This window comes from Catharus ustulatus, chromosome 1 (assembly GCF_009819885.2).
Source record: "Catharus ustulatus isolate bCatUst1 chromosome 1, bCatUst1.pri.v2, whole genome shotgun sequence".
Taxonomy (NCBI): Eukaryota; Metazoa; Chordata; class Aves; order Passeriformes; family Turdidae; genus Catharus; species Catharus ustulatus.
Window position 1 is genome coordinate 109600163 of NC_046221.1, and position 18623 is coordinate 109618785.

An 18623-nucleotide genomic window follows, 5' to 3' on the forward strand; every position below is an offset into this window, starting at 1 on the left:
CACATTGCCCAGAGAATATTTGGTCTTCATCCTTGAAGATATTCAGAACTTGACAGAACAAATGCTTGAGCAGTCTGATCTAACTTTGAAGTTAACCTTGCTTTCAGCAAGGAGATATGACTTACTGATTTTGAGGGCTTTTCAAATCATAATTATTCGATGATTCAGTTAAAATCCTATGCTTTTTTGAATACTTTTGATTTTTATCATGTTATTAGCTTTTATTTTTTCATATATTTAACATTTTTTATGCTAGTCAGGTGTTTCTCATGGAAAGTATTTTTCAAACCATAATTACTCCTGATTTGAAATACTTCAGCTAACTCGTTTATTCAAAAGGAGTGTGTGCCTCACCTGGAGGGGAAGAGATGGGATTTGGTTTTTTTCTCAAGCCAAAATTACACCAAATTTGTTTTCAGGAATGAAAGAATAATATATTGTTTTACCTGTATTAGTACTTTTGTTTCTGTTCTTTCTCAAAAGTTCTGCTGTTCTTGTGCTTTCAGGCAAAGCCCATTAGCTTGGCAGCCTGCATGGCTTTTTGGCAAGGCCTTCCTGAGTGAAGTACAGCACAAAAACTTTATGTTCGATGAGGATTTGTGTTCAAGTTGGTAAGACTAGGGATGGATGGAAGAGAAACCTCAGAGTAGAGAGTGTGATGAAGATCAGAAAGTAGGGGAAAAGAAGGAAATAGGACACAAACAAGTCAGGGGAAGGGACCAGAGAGTGATATCTTTGCTTTATCCTAGGTAGGATTTGTTTAGTGGTGTGCTCAGAAGCTGGCCAGAATCCTGTTTATATTTTGCAGAAGGGCTGCAATAAATAGGACAAGGCCATGGGGGTGATGAAGTAGCAGGCTGGACTGGACTGATCCATTCAGTCCTGTCCATTACCCTGAAGTTCCCTAGGGAGGCTATGTCAATTACCTGAATTTTCCCTTTTCTGAGCTTTGAGCTGTGATTTGAGAATCTCAGTACAAAAGAGATGAGCTGCAGCTGAGAAGTACTGGGATTGTGCTAGAAGATACCACGTGCTGTAAATGATCTTGCCTGGGTGACACCAGTTGGGCATCCCAAACTGATGGATGCTTTTGACATTATTGTGTGTGGCTTGGTCCCCTGTGTAGAAAATGTGGCTGGAAAGATGGTGATTATCAGTATTGATGGCTATTCTAGCAGTGCTCGTTTATCTGTGTTAAGCACCGCAGGAAAGCAAGTAAAAAAGCAAGGAAATTGATAACTCTGTCTTCATGACTCAATTCCTTAAATACTCTTTACCTTTTCCACTGGATAAGGCAGCAGTTCCTTCCTGGCCAAAAAAAAAAAAAGAAATAAGAAGGTTGAACATAGCACATCAGTAGAAGGCAACTTAATTCTGGCAACTCTAAGTATTGGCTTGTATAATGCTAATGTATTCTGGTGGATAATTTTACCTACAAAATTGTGTTCCTATTAGTTTTACAAATTTTTTTTTGTGGTAAGCATTGCTCCTAATGATTCCTCTAAAGTTTCTCGGTCTGCTTGCACTACTCAGCATTACTGATATAAAAGGAGAAGTCCATGTTGTCCTGTCCAGTTCACTTAAAGGAAAGGTAAAATTATCTTTCAGAGGCTGAGTGGACTGTTCTGCTGCATGGGTTTCCAACAGTTCTTTAACCTCACTGACAGTGAATACATATTTCTTCTGAATTTTGGCTCCTGCTTGTGATACTGTTGGAGCCTTTATTTTTAGAGTTGCTATCTTTTCTCCCACTGCCATATCTGTCTGCTGAGTGTTGCACTCCTGCCAAGTTACACTTGCTCTAGACACAACATAAACATAATTACTTGTAAGAAATGTGAAATTGCTGGGATTCACTGTGAAAAGGGGGTTTAGTTTCAAAACAATTTCAGTTTAGTACTGTTTCTAGTCTTAATCCTGGCTGTCTAAAGCAAGGGTCACTTGCTGTTGATGTGTAAAGATTATAGTGTGCTTTAGCTCTTTTCACTGCCTGGAGTTCTGAGATGCTACAAGAGAAGAATTGACAAAGTGGCTTTATATGTGATAATGGTTGTTTATATCTATTATGTGTTGTTTTCATACTGACATCTGAAAAGGATCACTAAAACTGTGAAATAAATTGGGTGTGAGGGAAAAGAATGAAAATACCGAAGAAAGAGATTTTATCTTTCTTAAAAAGACGATGGCCCTAGTAGTAGATGGTACTAAGGACAGAAAAGGTTTCATTCATTGTCCTCTGAGGTCTGTCTTCATCCCAAGTTCATTAGTTTGCTGATTATTAAGGGTATCATGTAAGGAAAATTTGGCTGTGTTTTGAGAAAATAAAGTATTTGTGCTTGAAGAAGCTTTAGTTTGTTGCTAAGAAAAGAAAAAAAAAAGGGAGAAAAACCCAGCAAAACAACAACCACAAACAACTTTGTTTGACTCACATTCGTTCAGAAAACACCTGGGTTTAGTTATCTCTGACAAGTAAAACTTTGAGGTTGAACTTGTGTAATGTGCATTACTTGAACATTGCTTTGATGGCTTTTTTAAGACTTGTGGCAGAGTCACATAAACAGAGTGAATTGGTAATTTGGGTGAGTCCTGGTATCTGATCCAGCTCTGGTGCAGCAGGATGTAGCTGCACATCTCAGCTATTATAGCAACAGAGACCCATTGAAAACAAATTTTTGTTAGGATCTAGGGTAGATGTTATGCAAACACATATGCAGTTGATTTAAAAATTAAAAAATATAAGAGAGACTCTCACTGAGAGACACAGAAGTAGTTGAATAGAAAATGTTAATTTTATTCCTGCTGCTCTTCTCTATGATGTAGGACTCTCTGATGTCTGATGAGACTAAAAAGGGTTTGATTCTCCCTTATCTAGATAGTTTTCTGCAGCTGGGAAATAAAAGTGGTGCCACAAGCAATGATGAAGAGAAGGAATTTCATTAACTAATTGCAAAGCAAGGCATGGAGAAGCCCTAGTATAGATGACAGGGCTCCTAGGGAGGCTGCACAGTTCACAGGTGAAGTTCTTCTCTAGGACTCTTTAGATTAAAGTGAGCTCTAGAGAATAGGCCCCAAACTACTCCAATCCTGAGTTGTGAGTCCAAGAAAATGTTATGCTATCCTTGATCACACAGGAGCAAAGTCTTGCAATGATTTAAAGCAAGGTGGGGAAATTATTCTGGGGCAATTTGTGTGGATCTGTGAGTATTGGCAATGTTTCTCCTGGCCTGAATAACTTTCAGGCTAATTTCTGAAGCTCCTGCCAGAGCAGCCCTGGAGCTGTGAGGGCTGTGCCCTGCTCTTACTCTCCACTCAAAGGCTGATGGCAGCTGCTTGTGCTCAGCCTGGCATCATGCAGAGAGGATGCTCTGTGTGCTTTCTCTCTCTGGTGGGGGATAAAAAATAAGCTTGGAAAGAGGGATACTCCTGGCTATGGGTTTCGGAAAGTTCTTCTACACAGGGAAGGATTGGTGTGGCATGATTGGTGAAAACCTGGCTCTTCTGTGCCTACTTGCTGCATGCCGAGATAAGATAAAGTTGTGAAATGGAGCAACCTATTTAAAAATATTCTTCATTGGTAGAGAAAACATGGGTATGAAAGAGGGAAAGACGGGGTTGTGATGTGGGCTGGTCATGCTCTTGTAGCACCCATTTAAATCCCATTTATATTTTGCTAATACACTCATCTCCTTTTTGCCTCAGAGTTATTTTAATCGAATTTGCTTGTTCTGCCTGCCATTTAGCTGCGAGCTGCCCTGACTAAAACCAGTTCCAATGCAATAACAAACCAAGCTGTTTCACTAAATTTCCGGCATTAAAACCAGCTGACCTTCATGTGCTGCGGGAGGAGTGGGGGAGTCCAGCAGGTCTAAAGCTGAGAGACGCACACAGAATCCACTGCACACATAACTTGGATGAGAAATTATTGTAATTGCACTAATTGTCCATATTAAGCACAGTTGCTGTCTTTTTACGTGCAAGTGTGTTTGTGTAATTTTCAAATATTGTCTGCATTTGAATTGAATTATCAAATGGGCTAAATAGTAGGCTAGAATTCTTTTGGGATGAGTGTATATTTTGTAATAATTAGTTCATTGCTAAGCATAATGTAGCTGTTTCTCTTGAATGTACTCTTTTCATTTATTTAGAAAAAAAGTATTTTAAAAAATTCTCCACAAATACAGCATTGCTACTCTTGCACAAAGAGCAAATAAAGAAAGTGAGTTAAAACTGTACAGCTGTTAAAATTGTCTAATTTGTGAAACAGAGCAGTCAGACAATGCACTGTTTCTCTCTGACAACATATTTCTGTTGATTTTGTTGGACTTGGCCACCGGGAATATCAGACTGCACAGGGCAGGGACACCCTTTCATCATTAATCTGATGAGTTTTGCCTTCCTTTTCAATGATGGGGGCTTCACCCACTGAACTGTTGAGATTAGACCTCTTTGTTGCAGGGGGGAGTTACCACGTTTTCCTATGCCAAGCTACCACGGCAGATAGTACGGATAGAACTCGCTTTATTTTTTTTTCCACCTGTGCTGTACTTGTGGGACTCCTGATAGTCTGTTTAAGGCTCTTGTTGAGTGAGTGATAACACTTTCGAACAGAGGTTTAGAAAGTCTCTGTTGTGTCTCAGTGGCTTGGTTGGAAAAGAATGTGTTGAGATAAGGCCCGTCAGTACCGCTGGTGGGCAACCCACGAGCCAACAAGCAGAAGCAGCCTCTCTGTGTGGTTATAATGCTGCCTTAATTTGTAGTTTTATAAACAACCCAGCGGTTCAGGCAGAGAAGCCGTCTCGTGAAATCTGCTATAATGACTGGCTGCTGCTGGAGAGCAGAGTGCGCCGTAGGAAATGTTATGGAGGAAGCAGAGCTGCTTCTGTCTGACCCCTCCTTTCCTCTCGCCAATGTGCTCGGAGTCAGTGCAGCTTTCAAATCAGATTTCAAACCTGTTTGTTTAAGTAAAACTACTTGATCTGATTCTGGTCTTGAAAATCATAGAATCATTAAGATTGGAAAACACCTTTAAGACCGTCAGGTCCAACCAATAACCCAGCTCTGTCAGATCCACCACAAATCCATGTCCATAAGTCCCACATCCACATGTTTTCTTTAACACTTACAGGGATGGCGATTCCACAACTTCGCTGGACAGCCTGTTCCAGTGCTTGTCATCCTTTTCAGTTAAGATTTTTTCCCTAATATCCTTCTATTGTTTAGAACAACTGGAGAATAACACTTCATAAAATCACTTACTAGAAAACATAATAGGTGTTAGAACAGGTGGATGCATTCTCAGTTTTTATAATGAACACCTGGACAAAATGCCTTGATTTTTATTTCTCATTCTCATAGCCATGATTAGTTTGATTTTCTTCTGTGCTAGAAAGTAAACTTAAAAGAAAGTATAATGAAGACTGCAAAAAGTAAGGAAAATTATAGTCTATAGAGGTATAAGAAGCCTGGATAAGAGCAGGTTCCAAATATTGGCTGTCCACTAAGGAGTCTGAGGTATACAATGCTATTACTAACTAAAAAAAGTAAAGCTTTTCTTTGTTGTGATTTAAGAAATGTCACATGACTCAGCATGATACATACCACCTCTCCCTTCCATTTTCAGTTTTCGCATTTGAGTAGCTATTACAACATTCAGCTTCCTTTCCACCAGTTACTTTACTGCCCTTTGGAGCCATAAGGCTTAAGCAAAGTGGAAATGCAAAGATATGTGTGGGAAGAAGAAGAGGGAATTGAAATTATCAAAAAGACCTGGTATACTTTTATTTCCCCAAATATATGTGTATAAAGAGAACCTGGTGTAGAAGCAAATGTAGGAACATTGGAAATTTGTGAAAGAGAATATACAATGCAGTTGAAAATTATATTGTTGCTACCTTTTAATGCTTTCAAAATAATTTCGCTGGCGAAAAATTCAAACTGGCTTTAGTCTGCTCCATTAAGTCTGCACTCATCTATTCCACAGAACCTAGTTTTCTCATGTCAGATTAATTCTTGGTCCTTCATAACAAACCAGGCTGATCACATCCCAGTATTTAAGATGCAGACTTCCTGCAATGTGATCCTCGTACCCTCTGGAGTCAGGTACCCAGGACACCAGCTGTGTACTTCACCTCTCCAGCCCCCTTGATCTTGAGCGCAAGGGTTGTGGAGATGAGTTCCCACTACAGGTCTCCAGAAGGTGGAGGTGCTCCCTGGACTTGTGCAGGTTCAGCACTGGCTACATGGTTACAAGTAGCTGCTGTTTGTCTCACTCTGCGCAAATCTGACATCTGTGTACACGGTTGTTCCCCATATGTAATGCTCTCAAATATTTGTGAATGCCTAAGCACTGCTATAACTGCTTTCTCTGGGCTAAGTAAACTGTACCAAAAATATTCCTTATTCTTTAACTTAGTATGTCTTACACTGCTGTAGATATTTAAAAAATGTCTCTATTTTTCATAGCTTCCTTTTTCTTTTGAAAGTAAGCAAAAATCACTGAACTTTTCCTTACACAATGCAAGCGTTTTATAGGTTTCAGACACTGAGAGAGGTTACAAGACGTGGTTAAGAGCAGTTGTTGTACACATGGAAGGGATGCTGAGGGTATTAAGGATTTCAAAGATAGAAAGTAAGATGTAACATGCTACATTTATCTTACCATAATAGCTCAGTTTGCATGTGCATAATGCTTTGTAACTGCTCTTTTATGGTGAGTTTTTCAGATGCTGTAATTGCCTGGTGAACATTGCTTTGCTACATTCATTGACTAATGAATTCTATACAAACTTTAGACGCATCACATAATGGGATGTCTGGGAAGTTGCAATGTGAAAATTTTATTTGATTAGCCTAAATAAAATTGATAAATAATAGGGAGCATGATTTTATCTTTAAAGAGGCTTTGAAGAGGGTAAGTGAATAAAATATCCACATTAATGATGCAGCTTTTGCAAGAGACTTTATAATTCATGTGCATTTCAAGGTCACAAAAATTTTGCTTTGCTTTACTTTGTAATTTCATCATTGGTGAATTTAACTTCAGAAGTCCTTACTTTAATCATTGTAGTGGATGTGTATCAGAGTATTTGATTTCACGGGTGCTGTGGAGCATAGAAAATTTATCTCTCTCAAAGACTAGACCTTTTGTCATGTTATTCCAGGAACCATTCATTAAAAGTTAGGGTTTAAAATTATTATTATTATTATTGTTGTTGTTGTTGTTGTTGTTATTATCATTATTATTTGCTACTCATTAAAATAGGGGAAAGGAAAACAAACCAAAAACCTACCAATGAGGAATTTACTGATGACATGAGAGCACTTTCTTTTTGAAGATAATTTCAGAGTACTACACAAAAATTATCTTGCTCTCTGAAGCAGTTTGGCACTCTTGCACCCCAAGAAATTCGTCACCACAGTCGTGGTGGATACTCAAGGCTCAGTTCTCCAAGAATAAGTAGCTCTATCGCCTGCCTTTTTGCTTGAGTGGAACATGAGAACAAGAGCTCATGTTTCATCATTCGTCTGTATAATCACTTTCAGGTTCCTTCAAAGCATGGCAGAGTCCCCCACAAAGGAAAATAAAGCAAGACTTTGTACTGCTTAATGCAAAGCAGAGGGTGCCTGGCGCAGGGAGAGACACGGAGGCTCTGCACCACAAGACACTGCCACAGCATCTTTGGTGCCAAGCATTCAGACCCACCCTGTGTAGTGGTTTGACAAATAAAGATGAGTGGTGGTGGTGGAGCCATGGTGGTCTAGGATGGAAGGTCTGGAGGAGCAAAGCTTGCCTCTCTCTCTAAGGGACACGTTTTGTTTTGGCGTGAGCTGGGCCCTGTGTGGCCCTGGTAGGCAGGTGTCCTGTCTGTTAATGGCAGCGTGTGTTGTGACAGACGATCAGCAAGAGCAGGGCTGCCTGTCAGCATGCACACAGCCCAGGCATATGCTCCTTCCTGCCTGGCAGAAAGATCCAGAGGGACACTCAGGCTGGTGGGGTAACGATGGACTGTAGAGGACTAGGAGCAGTAATAAAACCTTAGGAATCCAACCTTTCCCATACTTCATTTTCATCTTTCCAATTTTTCTCCCCAGAATGTGAAAGGAAGATAGCAAAGCAACTCATTGAAGTCATCTGAATCCTCTGAGGGCTGTTTTATGAGTTCATTTATCTAGTTTGCTTGAGTTTCTTTGTAACTTCTTTTTTCTGCCAAAAATAATGCTTAGACTATAGATTAGCTGTTGTACAACTGCAGTAAAATGGCCCAAACCTCCAGGAATGGACTTAATAAAAGGTCAGAATTTGAGGGGTTTAGGACATTTTATTCCAAACTAATTGAATTATAGAATTTTCTTGCAATTGAAAAGGCAACAACTGCACACTGTATATTGTGTAAATGTAATGCTTTGCATCAATGTCACTGTGTCTTTCCTTTGAGAAAATATTTTTAGGTTTTATTGTCTTACACTGCGTGTCTTGTCAGGAGAAAACAATATCTTCAACTGAAAATGCTCCTCTTCCAGTCTTATTGCCCTTGTCTGGCACCTCAAGCATCAGCAAGGTCAGGTTACTTTGGTTGAGAAAGGACTGCTCATGGTGCATGTTAACAGGTGCAATGGCAATTGCAAATTTGTCTGAAGCACATGGGTCAAGATACCAAAGTGCAGAGTGATGCAATCCATCACCATGGTCTCATAAGAGTCGAGCAGACAAGTTGGGAAACTGAGGACCAGTCCTGTTTTTAAGTGCTGACACTACTGACATGATTTTATCTTGAAACGGAGATTCCAGTGCCTCTTCTTCTGTTTGTGACCTTGTTTTGAGAGAGGAGCTACATTAAAACCCTGAAAAGTGCAGCCTCTTGGCGACTCTGGTGTGTTAAAGAGGGCCTTGGAAATAATTTGACTAAAGTTTGAGCAAAATGAGTTCAAATGTGGAGGAGACTGTAGCCTAGTTCTTTTTGGTTCACAGGTTGTTTGTAAATACATTATTTTAATTATGTATTTTGAAACCACTGACATGAGTTTGACTTTAACTGTCACCAGTGGGGCTGTGTCAGCCCTCAGGTACATTGAAGGCTTGCTTGCTTATTCCTGGATTTGGGTAAGGAATGGAAAGGCAGTGTGTGCTTAGTGTGGTTTTGCCCAGCAAATAGATTTTTCAGCCTGAAGATTTGTTCAGATTTTAGTTTAGAAACCCTAGAAACTTCCGCACACAAGTTGTTGCCTTTTTTTTTTTCTTTCTTTTTTTTTTAAGATGATGGGAAGAATTACTACATTTACTTTTCTACCAAGAGCAAATTGTACACCCAAAAATTTTCAGGGAAAGCAGCAGAGCATCTTTTCTTCTAAATGCAGCAGCCTTATGTAAGTTTGTGCATTCCTATCAGCCCATTTTTCCGAGTAACTTTTTTTAAGCAGGCAAGCTGGCCTGATGCTTAAGGCATTGAGGATGTTGCTTGGCAACTTTGGGCAGTGCATGTGTTTCTGTGGAAGCAGCTGGACAGATGTTTGCATACAGGCTGAGTGGGAGCAGCGCCTGGTGGTGACCAAGTAAACCCAGTCCTAAAATTATTGTTTCAAGGGATGTGTAATAAATTAAACATTTGCACTGTGAGAGGCTGTTCATGATACTCGTTATTTGGAAAGTGTAAAAAGCTTTTCATAAGGTGAGAGGCTGAGATGCCTTTCCAACTATTTTTCAGTGCCTAGGGGACAGACACATACCATTGGTCATTTGGGTGAGTGCAAATTTGTTTAGTTTAAAGCCGTGAGTTGAAGATGATGGTTTGTTTTGGTGTTGCCTTTCCCCACCCGCCAACTGTACCAGTGTCATTTTCATGCTATTAAGAGGATTTACCCTTCAGAGATTCCAAGGCAGACCTCACAGGGCTGTTTTGCAGGTCTGTGTCCAGTTAGCAACTGGCTGCATTTCAGTTAGAAAGAAAACAGTGGAGTGCGACCCTCTGCTACTTTCTATCCTGGTATACAATATACAAGGCATCTAACTTTGAGGTATGCCACTATATTTGCTGAGGAAAAAACATAGAAAACCTGGATCAGTAAGTAACCCCTGATTTTTCCCTGTGAGTACTGATAGTGAAAGCGAGTTGCAGAGGGAGTAAGCTGTTGAAGCAGAAGGAAGAGATGAATGTCTCTTCACTACCTTCGTTTTTACTGGCAGTTTCCCATGAATTGAATGTGAGACTTAAACTGTAATCTGAATCAGATCATGTTTTAATGCATTTTGAAAGCATCTGAGCAGCTATAAATGTCAGGTGGAGGAGCTGCTGGCTGTGTCCGGAGGCTGTTTGCTGGAGGTGGGCTGGTCCCCATGAACCCCACTCAGGTGGGGGCTGGAGGACAGAGGTATAATTTTGACCAGTTGCTCACATAAATCAAGGCTGATGCCCAACATCATCATCTGATGCCAGCACAAGCTGGCATAGCCCCTGACAGAGGCAGTGGTGTGATATTGCTGTCATTCTCACTGCTCATGTCACACCACACCACCCACTCCTCAGTCTTGTATTGATGAGATCTCACAGGGAATCTTTGTGAGGAATTTATCAGATTTATTGTTACTCCTCCATTTTCAGTTCTAATTTGAAAGGGTTTGCCTGCTTCTTCCCACGGCCTAGATAGATATTGTAGTGGCTAACAGAAAGGGGAAAGAGCAGGATGGTGGGAAGGAGCAGCTGGGAAAATGTGGGACTGATGGAGATGTTTCTCCTGTTGGTAGTGCAGATGTCTAACTGGGAGAATGTGGCAAACTGAGCCAGAGACAGGCTGTGAGGAGCAAGGGTGACATCTGGCTTGGTGGGCCTGGAGCCACCGGGCACAGCCCCAGGTCCTTGTTTTGTGAAGAGGAGCCACTTCAAGTTTTGTGCAAGGAAAGATGTAAGAGCAAGAAGAGGCAGTATACTGGGAACAACTGTGCATTTTTCTGACAAGAGACAGAGAAATTACAGAGCATGAATTGGGGTTTTGCTTTGTTGATGTTTTCTTCAAGAAGTATATTTGATAAATAAAAACACCAGCCCTTCCCCTTTCTGTGAATTTTCTTTTTGTTGTCCAGTCTGGGTTTTTCTATTCTCGTGTCACTCTGAGAGAATAAAAACAGAGAGGGATAGCTTGACAGGAAAGATAGTCAGCAAACCTAAAGTTCTTGTTTAGACATGCCAGGTCAGAAATGTTTTAATTGCAAGGAATCCTTGAGCCTAAAGTAGTCTTTCAACCATTGAAGAAAGCAACCTGGGACATCTGAGCATATAAGAAAACACAGATAAAGGATAAAGGTGTTCCATTTTGAGCAGGCCTTCATATCTTTTCCCAACAGCATTTTAGTATGATAATAAACATAAGCATTCATTGTACTTTAAACAAGAACCTGCTACTGCCTCCCTTATTGCTATTAACCTTCATTAAGATCAGACTTGAACTGTGTTGGGTGCTATGCAAACACTCATTAAAGTGCCTTCCCTCCCTGGTAAATCTTGCAGCTAACGAAGACAAATGATATGAAAGCAGTTGGGGGCTATGCCCATTAACCTGGCCACTGAAGTTGTTTTATTATAGGTGTCATGAGGAAGAGGCATCTTAAATGGGATTTGTAGGGGGAAGTTATGATTCAAGATGGCATTTCTATTTCTGATAGTAGTCCATAAATATGATTATTGATTCCTCTTTGACTCAGTGAGACTCTAGCTTATGCTTAAGGTAAACTTCAGCTTAAAACATTCTCTGAATTAGATGAAAAGACACAGAAACGCGAAAAGATAGTTGTATAATTAAAATGCAACCCTGGGTTTAATGGTATGGAAAAGAATAAAGGAAGCAACCCAGTGAAGGAAAATAGTCTGTGTTGACCTCCATAGAGATGGTTGCCATCTGGGAAGCTGGTGGTCCTAGAGCTGCTAATGGAAAATAAGAGCTGTCCTTGTCTCCCTTATTGTTGGGCTGTTCAGGAACCCTATTGAAATGAAAATAAATTTGTACTGACTGCATATTGCATTGTAGGTTTCCTGTAGTCAGTGTATATTAAATCAGACTACAGTTAAGCCTTATTAATGACTATGAATAAACAAAATAAATCAAAAATTAAAATCTTAACTGTGATTAAAAGCTTCAGTTTATTATTTTCTCAGAAAGCTAACTCTTGTATGTTTTGGTCACAGCCTCAGGTACATTCCAAAGCATCACGTACCCATAAAATGTGGCTATCTTTGGTTCAAAAAGGGGGCTGGAGGATTGCAGCAGGAGGTAATCCTTGATAATCCAGTTAATGTTCTCAGTCAGAAAGTACCCACAGATATGAAAGTGTCAAAGGGCAGTGCTGAATTAATTGCTGTAAATCTTCTGTAGGCAGGATTTCAGTTGCAAAGCACCAGGGCCAAATTTACTTGTTGTCCCTTCAGTAGTCTTAAAATGGGGTGGACTTGGCAGTGACTGGCAGAGTGAGAGTTATAGACAACACACCAAATAAATCTCTTCACTGAGGTCAGTAAACCAGTGTCAAGAATGAATCCAGCCTGCTGTGTCACTGAGTTCTGCTTAAGGACAGCTCATCTAAAGGTTTACTACTGACATATTTGAAAACAATGGTAATATTGGCCAATTAGTGGGCATTATGTTTGTATTGAGTGACGACAGGAATAGAAGATTTGGTTTGATTTCTAAATCTTACCTTCATCTGTTCACAGTGATCATTCTTAATTATGAGAATTTTGTTTCATTGCCATGCAGAAAGTTAAGCTGCATGAGTCATGGACAGAATGGTTTGCTTTTAATAAATGGAAGTGGATACGGTAATAATAAAAAAAAAAAGAAAAAAATCAGTTTGACTCCAAACCCATCTGCCCGTCTAGACAGATAGTGCCAAGCTCCTGTCTGCTAAGAAGTATCTTCTTAATAATGCTGTATTAATGCTGGTACTTTTATAGTACTTGCCATTTTTCAAAGTGCTGTGCCCAGCTAATTCATCGTTGGCTAGACTTGAGACGGCTTTTTGCTGAGTTTGATAGCATTTTTGTGTCTTGCTTTTCTGTTATGTGCTATTTTGAATGCCATGTCCAATCAATTAGGGAATCACAAGAATGTTTTAGGCATCAGTTCCCAGAGCTGGGCAATAATCCTTGTCCCTGTTCTTCCAGGGTTGCCTATTCATCTTGTCCTGGCAGAGACCATGTGTCTCCCCATTCCTCTCTCCTATAAAAAAAGTCATTGTAGTAGCCAAATGCTTTGCACAGGCCTGTTTTCCTTACAATTGTTTTCCTCTGAGTGGAACCCTATGGGGAAGGGGTGTGTGGTGTGTGTGTGTGTCTGTGTGTGCTGGCACCTTTTCCTTCCCCACCTCTAATTTACCTGCTTCGTGTCAGAGGCTGTGTTTGCTGTTATTCTTCCCTGGCTTTTTCTTCCTTCCTTTGAAGGGTTTCCCTTCAAAACAAGTTGTTAGTGTTCACCAAAGGGGATAAACTGAAACAGCAAAAGGGGTGGATGGATAGAAAAGAGAATGGAAGGCAGAACTTTCCACCCATTTTACTGCCTTTCCCAGCCATGTGCCATTCTCCTGAGTGACTCTGACTCCTGCTCATACAGCTGGGTCCTGCCATCTCAATACAGAAAATGGAGAAAATACAGGGAAGGTATATGGTACAGGGGGAAGGAAACTGCTTTGGAGGGAAGATGAAGAGATACCTCTTGTAAGGTCTGAGGAGGAATAGATGGTTGGGAAATCCCTGGCCAAGACGTATGGTGTTGATGGAGAGAGGGGGAGAATGGGCCAAACTGGATATGAGAAGTGGAAAGGGGATGGTGTAGCAGGAGCAGGATGGGAGAGGTGTTCTGCAGTCACTGAAGTGGAGAGGAGATGGTGTGTGGGTAGTGGCACTCGGAGCTCATGACTAGAACAGCAGGGTGCGGGGGGTTCAAAGGCTGTGCGACCATAGTGACTGCCCGTGTGTGGTATCCTGCATCCTGCCCAAACTGGTGCTGTTTTTAAATAAGCAAAATGTAGGAGTTAAAAACTCCTCCATGGCAGGCAGCAGGGGCTGTGTGACTTGTTGCCAGCAGGGCCTTATGTGAAGATGAGAAGGGACTGCCTTGGGCTGCTCCAAGCCTGATGTGTTGGGAGTTGAGATGGATAGAACTCAAATCGCACCATTTTCTCCTGACATCTAAGTCCAAAGCACCACCTCCAGAAAGAAAAGAAAATAGCAAAAATAAAATTATTGTCCCATAGGAAGGCAGGAGATCAGTCTCTTGTGCTACCTGGACTTGTCATCCGGTATCTTCCTTTTGTGTAAATGGACACTGCATTAATTCCAGTGAAGTGCAGGGGGATTGTTCACATTTCCCACATCTGTAAGAAGAGTATGGATTCAGGCCTGCTGTAAGTTACTTATAAAACATTTAAAAACATTTAAAAACTGCTGATTCATGGAAACATAAACTTTCTTGGAGCTTCCTTCTGACAAAAGTCATGGCAAGTTGAACAACAAACTCACACTGGAAATAAAAATTAACATTTGAAAATGAAAAAAAAAATACCGTGGGTGTTGAGAGCTCTGAAACTTAGGCCCATATTGGTAGCCCAGAGGTACCAGTTGCCTTTAATGTGTTGTGAAGTTTTCTTGTATGTAGGAGCAGCCTGTTAATACCACTTGATGCTTTGAGGTTAAATCAATGTGCTGGAAGCCTTGTAGAGCCTCAGATGAAAGATGGCATTATGTATGCAGAATATCCACAAAAGGGATCACAGAGAATAGTGTAACTGTGGGGCAAATCTGCCTGCAGTACTGCTCAGGGATAGCATGGGTGGCTGGGGAGCACTAATACTCCTGTGATGTGTCTGCTTGAAAGCGATGTCAACATCTTCCTCTGTAATGGGCAGGACAAGAGCTGCCAAAGGTTGAGCTGGTGAATTCTTACTGTTTTATTCACAAATATTTCTCAAGTCTACTAGCTTGCTTTTGAGACTCAATTTGACTCAGAGGAACTCAGTCCTTTTCTTACTTTCCTCTTGTTTTGTTTTTTTTCAAATCAAACCTTGTTAACTCTAATGTGCGTCTTAGCTGTCAAGTCCATTCCCTTGTGCTCTGTGATGGCTTCCAGTGCTCCTGGTGGAAAAGAATATACAAGACTTGTTATTTCAACTGCGTGACCAAAGGTATGCCCTCTCTTAGTTGATGGCATGCATTTTCCTTTTGAACTCTCTTTCCTTCTCAGGCACATTTCGGTGTGCCAGGTCTGCTCAACAGCACTCTTGCATAGCAGGTGAAGAGGGCGGGGTGTGTCTGGCTATGATTCCATAAATACAGTGAAATACAGAACTGCACAGTTTTGCAGGTTTGAGAAATGGTATGCTTCTGCCTCCTGTCAAAACCTCCTCTTCTTAAATCCCCCAGAGACACTGCTAATTAAAAGTGCTGTTCCTTGCCCCACCCTCCCCCCTTGATTCATGTCAGAGCCCTGAGTATAATTTGGATCTCATAAGTTTTGGGAGCTCTCAAAGTGCCCTATCTAAAGAGAGAATAAGCCTCCTCACTTATCCACTTTGCTGTATCAGGATTGAAGGTGCAGCGTCAGACTGTGTCGATCTGTTGCTCTTCTACAGCCAAGCCATCACTGCCCTTCCTGTGGCCAATTCCTCCTCTTGTAAAGAGCAAGTTCAGCTGCTTCTGGTCTCCCAGAGAAGCAAATGAGCAGTGCTTCTGAGCACGGTGATGCAGCAGAGCCTCAAACCCAACAGCTACTACTATGTGTGTAGAGGAGAGAAGTCAGTTTTTTGCTCTAAGAGGAGCTATGCATTTAACATATTGGAATGGTGCAAGTAGAATTAATCCCCTCCCAAAATGCTTTTGTATGGACTACACATTTCTGATGCTTTCTGACATGTGGCATGTTGTGGTCTGTACTGGAGTACAAACTTCAAAGTCATCTTCAGTTTTACATTATCCCTTTTGGACCAGAAGCTGATGTGCAACAGGACCTATATTTTTAAAATTTATTTTTCCAATTTGGCAATCCTGTTGAGGGAAATATGGTTCATATTTTAAGAACGTGTAGTTTGTCCCTGAAAATTAAAATTGAAAAGGCCGGTAACACACCTCCCCCCTCCATTAAAACCCCCACGAGTAATTCAAAGCCAGACCTTGCCAGCTCACAGCTTGCTGCTTTTAAGTTGACAGGGAACTTCTCCATCGCGGGGGTTTGCCTGCAACTGCAGCAGCTAAACTCAACTCCCTAAATAGATGGATTCATTTAGCTGAGCCAAAAACCGGCCGGATCCCTTCGGACCCAGGTGGGGATCGCTGTGCTGGGCGGAGGTGGCGGGGGGCTCCATGCCGTGCCCGGGGAGCAGCGCTCGTGGCCAAGGGAGGAGGGCAGGCGGGAAGGCTGCCTTCCCAAACCTGCTGCCATCCAGCTTTTGCCGCTCTCCCCGGCGGCGTACAGTCCTATTTTTTTTTTTTCCCCTTTCCTTTTTCCCTCCCTCTCTCCGGAGGAGCCTCGGCGGCCCTGATTTGCTGGGGAGCGGCGGAGGCTCGCTCTGGGCAGAGCCGGGCTGCGCTGCCGCCGCTGCTGACGCGTGGCCGCCGGGAGCAGCCCCGCGCTCGCCACCGCCGCTCCCGAGGAACCTCCGCGCTTCTCCGCCCCGCTGCCTGCGCTGCCCTCCGCAGCCGGGGGCTCAGGGTATGCCCGGGGGGGCGCGGGCAGATTGCATCTCCCCCTTTTCATGATGTATACGTGTTTATATATCTATGTGTGCGTGTGTATATATAGACATATATAAATACATATGTGTCTATATATACTTACATCATTCTTAGGAGCCATTTTTAAGCTGGGGGGCGGCGTGTGCGTGCGGCCAGGCTGCCCGGGGGAGCCGGGGCAGGCAGCGAGCGGTGCGCCCCGCAGAGCGGGGAGGGCGCGGGGGCTCTGCGGGGACACACACGGGCTCGGCTGCTCCCGCCGGGGCGCGGAGGCTGGGGGGCGAGTGCAATTTTAAATTTTTTTAGGACGATACGCATTTCTGTGGGAAACTTCTGTAGGCGGCAGAGGCACGGCGGAGGGGGGCGGGGGAGGCGTGTGGCGTGGTGGGGCGCACCCCAAACCCCCCTAGGGCCGTGCGTCCCCCAGTGCCCCGCTCACCTGGGGGACACAACACACCTGGGGCGGTGCGGGGGCCCGGCCGGGGCTGCGCTACTCGCCGTGGGGGGGTTACCCCCTACCCCCCCCGCCCCGGGCCGTGGCTTCTGCAATGCGGTGGGTGTGGTTTGCACGGAGCACATCGCAGCCCCGGACCGCTGCAGTGGCAGCACCGCGCCGGCCCCCTCCTGGCCGGCAGCGAGGGGCCCCGCCGGGCCGGGCTGCCCCGCTCCGCTCCGCCCCGCGCTGCGGGACCGCGCGTCCCTGCCTGCCTGACCCGCCGCCGCCTCCCAGGTGCTCGGCAGCGCGGCCCGGACGCTGGAACCCCTCGCTCTCCCCCGTCCCTACTCCTGGCCCCGCGGAGCGCGGCGTGGAAGTGTCGGTCCCGGCCAGGTCTGTGGGGAAAGGGGAATAGAGAAGCCGCGCGTGCGACCAGCGTGCGGGCTGAGCGGGTCCGTCTGTCCGCATCCTGGGTGCGGCCCCGCGCCCTTGCGCTGCCACAGAGGGACCGGGGCGGGCGGGTGGAATAGGATTTTGTCTCTTTCGGTTGTCCCATTTTTCATTCAAAGGCCAAACTTCAGCACATATAGCGAGAGGCTTTAAAACTCGTACTCCTATGGAGATCGCAATAGCAAAGCATCCCCGTCTGGCCTTGCGCTGTCTTGATTTAATTTCTCCTGGGGCTGTGCTGGAGGAGGAAAGCGCTGGGTCAAGGCGGCTCTTACTCTCACCACGGCTCTCGGCGTGTGCCCCTGTTTGAGGCAGACGTGGAAAGTATTTCCTCCACTGAACATGCACGTTGCTTCGAAGTTGAAGGGAAACTACTTACAATGTTAGAGGTCTTTTCTGTCAAAATGATTTCAAGTCAGAGGGCTGCTTGCCAAAAGAACGAAAAAAACTGGGTTAGGTGTGTCCCATGCACATCTGTTCTTTTGCAGCCTGGTGAGCTGAGTGATACCTTTTTGTTTCACTTTTAATGTTGTCAGCAATTGTCTCTATCCATACAAAGCTGAAAGGTTTGTATAAAGAAAGTATAATTAAATCCCATAAAAAATAAGAATATAAGCAAACTACTTAAGGCTTGGACCAGTAAAGGTCAGTCAGATGTGACTGTATGTATGCTTTTTCTCTAAATCTATTGAGAAGAGTCCTTTCATAGAGTATTAAAAGGTCAAGATCATCATGCTGCATCACTGATGTTGTTAAATTCACTGGTCTTGCTGCACCTCTGAGTGTGTACATGCATAATAGAGTATAGGCAAATACTGCTATGCTGGTCTCCTTGGGTTGGAAAGTTTTAGCTCTAGCGTGAGGATGAGAGCTGCATGGCAATCAGGGGAGGAGAGGAGAGCCTGAGAGCACTGCATTGGGGTAAGAGCTGCTGGAAGTTTATTCCTTATGGCACTGCATGAGCAGGAAGGCTCCTCGAGCTGCTGGCATGCTGCAGACCTGCAGCAGAGAACACGAAACACATCGGGAAA

At 43.3% G+C, this 18623-nt stretch overlaps 1 protein-coding gene across 25 annotated transcripts in view; it reads left to right on the forward strand.

Moving 5' to 3' along the window:
* The window catches only part of EPB41L3 (erythrocyte membrane protein band 4.1 like 3), a 144959-nt gene that overhangs the window by 29664 nt on the left and 96672 nt on the right, over nucleotides 1–18623 (forward strand). For 4 of the 25 annotated variants that reach the window (XM_033069495.2, XM_033069538.2, XM_033069477.2 and 1 more), the window contains exon 1: nucleotides 16567–16686. The exons of 1 other annotated variant lie outside the window; for it this stretch is intronic. The gene's annotated coding sequence lies outside the window, so the exon portion shown is untranslated. Of the gene's footprint in view, nucleotides 1–16214; nucleotides 16298–16562; nucleotides 16687–17405; nucleotides 17536–18623 lie in introns of those variants that run through there. 20 more of the 25 variants (XM_033069446.2, XM_033069438.2, XM_033069430.2 and 17 more) reach the window with 12 other exon arrangements.